This window comes from Mus caroli, chromosome 10 (genome assembly GCF_900094665.2).
Source record: "Mus caroli chromosome 10, CAROLI_EIJ_v1.1, whole genome shotgun sequence".
Lineage (NCBI taxonomy): Eukaryota > Metazoa > Chordata > Mammalia > Rodentia > Muridae > Mus > Mus caroli.
In genome coordinates this window covers 65,670,372-65,675,047 of record NC_034579.1, presented here as the reverse complement: position 1 = coordinate 65,675,047, position 4,676 = coordinate 65,670,372, and positions in this window count along the sequence as shown.

Genomic DNA, 4,676 nt, shown 5'->3' with positions numbered 1-4,676 from the left:
TCTCTCTCTCTCTCTCTCTCTCTCTCTCTCTCTCTCTCTCTCCTCCCTCTCACCCTCCTTACTCCCTCTCTCCATCTCTTTCCCTCCCTCTCCTTCCCTCCCTCTCCCTCCCTCCCTCACCATGACCCTGTCCCTCTCCCTCTCTCTCCATTTTAGCCCCTTAGGAGACATAGGATTGTAAATATTTTCTTCTGTTCTTTCTGTTGGAATCTCTCTGCTCCTCACAATTTATTGGTTACAGCAGGGATCCCCCTTTTCTGATCTTGTCTGGGACTTCAAAAATCACCACATGCCTCTCCATACAAAATATCATGTAGTCTTGATTAAGATTACAGGTTCAACTTCCTTTCTCCGGATAAGAACTCATTCAGCAAGCACCTGCGATTCCCCAAATGCTTCCCCATGCTAATGAGGCATTTCTGGACACCTTCAACCAATGACCTTTGCCCATCCTGAATTTTCTGACCCATGTCCCCAAAATTATATAAGCCTTGAATCAAAACACCCCCCCAAGAAAAGTTGATCTGCCTTCCTGACGAAGTTCAAAGGAGGAATGTAGTGGGACTCATGCAATTACCACCAAGAAGACAAAAGACCTCCTCTTTAAGTGTATCTTATTACACCCATATTTAGTCAGAAAAGAAAGCAAACAAAACTTTTCCGCTTCACCATCTGACTTAAAGCAATTAAATGGAACAAAATGTTAAGACAGTGCTCACAGAACACTTATTCAACCGAACCTGACATTTTCAAACAAGCCGGAACGTGGCTGTAGAGCCTCAGGTGATTGGCTTTGTGAGGAAATTAACACTCTCTTTCAGGCGAAGTCCTGTTCACAGTTTCAAGAGTTCATTATTCCAGCTCCTAATAGATGTTGATAGTAAAGGGATAATGCCAAGTATTTGCCATCTTCTAGATTCTAAGAATCTCAGACTATTTATTTTGTATAAAGTATAAGAGAAGAATGTCTTCTCTAAGGGTAGACAATCTTCTCCTCTGTGCCTGTTCTGGACAAGCTTAGTTAGTATCAGTGCAAATGACCTGAGTTGCAAATGTAGCTCTCAGCTGGCAGACATCTTGCCTAGTCAGCTTCAATCCCCAGTACAACACAAAGCAGGTGGTGCAAGCATACAATCCCAGCAATTGGGAGGTAGAGGCAAGAGGAGCCAGCGTTTAAGTCCATTTCAATTACATGGGAATTTCAGGATCAGCCTGGGCTACGTGAGACTGTATCAAAACAAACAAAAAGGCATTAGAATTTTGGTTAATGTGGTTACACCACTTGATTCCTTTCACTTCAGCTGACTCAAAAGTCCAATGTGGAGAGAAGTCTTGAAGGCCAAGGGGGTCATTTATTGACGGATTCTCCCAGAGACATGTGTTGTTGTCCCTGGCTGAGACAGTGAGCAGGAAACCCTGTGTCCTGAGCATGGTTTTGTTGCCTGTGTGTTGGTCTCTTATCATATGAGAGCAGGAACAGAGGGGACAATCCAGTCAGATGCCTCTGAGGACCCTTGGGACTCAGAGAAACTCATTCAGGGTCATTAGTTACCAGACAATAACAAGACTGAAAGACTTTGAATATAGGGATTACTGCAAAAAGCCATTTGTTCCAGATTAAATGCAAAGGGGACTTTTAAATAAACATCTGGCGATTTACTAGTAATAAAAGTAAAAACTGCTAGTGTTCTGCATTGTTTGCACACATCCTTTGGTTCTCTGTGACATTACAACGCTTGTGGCTTTCAAATCAAAGACGATGAACAGGAAATTCTCTCAAATGAATCTCATTTTTACAGTGCTTCATACCTGCATTTAGACTCCCCCAGGGCCTTTTTGTAAGCGTGAAGAAATACATATGTACTGCCATCATGTTAGAGTTCATTGTAATAATAGCTGGGTTCTTCCTGGTGTTTTACATTTGCCATTATGAAAAGCTCAGCTTTTATGGGAAGGGAAAGAATTATGCTTTTTACTGCACAGGTTGAAGCATTCGAATACAGACATTTCCTTCATCTTCTTCTACTGTGGGCTTTAAGAGTTACTGAGAAGAACAGAATCAGCTGTGGGTGATCACTCACCCAAAATCTTCAATGACCCTGGGTAAGAGCCCTGACCCTGTAAGCATTTTGACACGGGACACATTATCTAAGGCACTGGGAATTAAAAGCACCTCTTCTCTCTGTAAGAAAGGTGGAGGGAGCAGGTTATGGCATTCTGACCTGGTGAGGTGAGGATGTTTTGTGCTTTTCGTTTGTTCAACTGACAATTTTTAAGGACACAGGGCATCTTTTTTCCAATACCTGCTGTGAATTTGTACATCTTCTTTTGAGAAGTGTCCTTTATCAAGTTTGCTTGAGCTCTGCTAATGAGACTCTCTCTCTCTCTCTCTCTCTCTCTCTCTCTCTCTCTCTCTCTCTCTCTCTCTCTCTCTGCATATTAGCCCCTTAGGAGACACAAAACTATAAATATTTTCTGCTGTTCTTTCTGTTGGAATCTCTCTGCTCCACTATTTCTCTTGTTGTACGGAAGCACTTTAGTGGAAATGTAGACATATTTTGAGAAGCTGTTATTGAAGTTTCCCCAAAATCATTCTCTACTCTTTGATGCAGTCGACCAATGCTTACCAAAAGAAATTAAATCAGTGTTTCAAAAATATCCTAGTTTCACATATGTTGCTGTGATAAAACTCCCTGACAACAAGAGATTTGGGGGGGGGGGCAATAGGTGTCTTTTAGCTCACAATTCCAGGCTACAGTCCATGCCTGAGAGTAGGTTACAGCAGCAGAATCTTATGACAGCCAGTCGTGTTACATCCATGGTCCAGAAGAGAAAAATGACTGCACGCACACTCATGTGCTTGCTTGTTTCTCTGTTTCTCTTCTTACACAATTCAGAACCCCCTGTCTATAGAATAGCACTGCCCAAGGTGGGCTAGGTCTTCCTACATCAATTGATTTAAGTCAATGATCCAAAACCATACTTACAGGCCAACCTCATGTAGACAATCCTTCACCAAAAGGCTCTTCCCAGGTGACTCTAGGTTATGTAAAATGAATAGTTAAGTCTATCACAAGAGACAAGAACATGCATGTTCATTGTCAAACTATTCACAACAACCAAAATATGAGAGCAAATTAACTGTCAGTAAACAAATCTATTAGTAAGGAAAAGGTGCTACATATACACAGCAAAATAGTGGTCTGCTATGAAAAAGTAAAATCCTGTCATTTGGGATAACATCTCTGAACCTAAAGGCATTCAGTGATGAGCATGTAGAGAGAATCGCTTATAAACATCTGTCAATTAAAAAAGGCCTACAGCCAATGAGCTGAGGCAGGAAATGGAAGGTAGAATTCTGGCAGGAAGAGAAAGGATTCTGGGAAATAGGGAGAGAATGCTGAGTAAACAGACATAAAGCCAAGAGGTAGCTGGCTGAGCTCAGTGTAGAATAAAGAGGGGATTCACCCCAGACTTGGATGCATGAAGCGAAGGAGAGGTAACTAACCACATGGAAAACATGATATAGTTTAAATTGGTTAAATAGGTTAGGGAATGAGCCAAACTTATGAACTAGGCATTTGTTAATAAATAATTAGTCTCAGGGTCTTCTTACAGAGTCTGGGAAGGAAAAACAGATTTATCTTTGACATGAGCCGGACATACACAGCCAATCCCTATCACCTAGTATGGAGCTACAGACAAGCATTTAGCTCTTGTGTCTGATGTCCTCATCTGTGAAATGAAGTTTATCAGAGAGCCTACTTCTTATAATCACACACACACACACACACACACACACACACACACACACACAGAGTGGTAAGAGAAGATGACCAATCTCTATTACTAAGATCGTGGTAGTGGGTGTGGCAGATAGACATCTATGTATCAATAACTAACCTGAAAATGTCACATTACGTGACAGGCAGAAACTGAGGATTTTAGGTGAGATCAAGATCACTAAGGAGCTTACCCTAAAATAAACCTATGAGAGGGGGTATAGAGTAACTACAAGGGTCCTTAAACACATGGATACTTTCCAACCTTATAGCTTAACCATGAATCTTCATGATTACAAGATTTCCATTAATAATTACTATCAGAGACTGGAGAGGCAATTCAGTGGTTAAGAGCATGTCCTGGTCTTGCAGAGAGTCTCAGTTGTGTCCCCAGAACTTTCCGAGAGTGGTTCACAACCTCCTATAACACCAGCTCTGAGAAAACCTGTACTCAGGTGCACCTATGCACACACTTATACACACAATTTAAAATAAATACTCTTTAAAGTTATTACTTGTAACCGGACTTTTGGCTACTTTGTTGGGTTCTTTTTCCTATCCCCCTTCTTCACCTTTTCAGCCCCCAATACTAAGTAGGAAAGAAAGAAGCTTAGAGGGAGAAGGAAGCATCAATATTGTTAAACTACTTCCAGCTGATGAGGGGATTCAAGTTCCTTGGGGAAAGTTCAATCTTCAGCAACCAGCAACTAGCAGCAACAATAGCAGCTGAAGGAGGAGCAAAAGGAAGAGCAGGAGGAGCAGGAGAAGTGGCAGCAGGAGGAGGAACAGCAGGAGGAGGAGCAGTAGGAGGAGGGGATGCAGCAGAAGCAGCAGGAGGAGAAGCAGCAGGAGGAGGAACAGCAGCAGGAGGAGGAGCAGCAGGACCAGCATTAG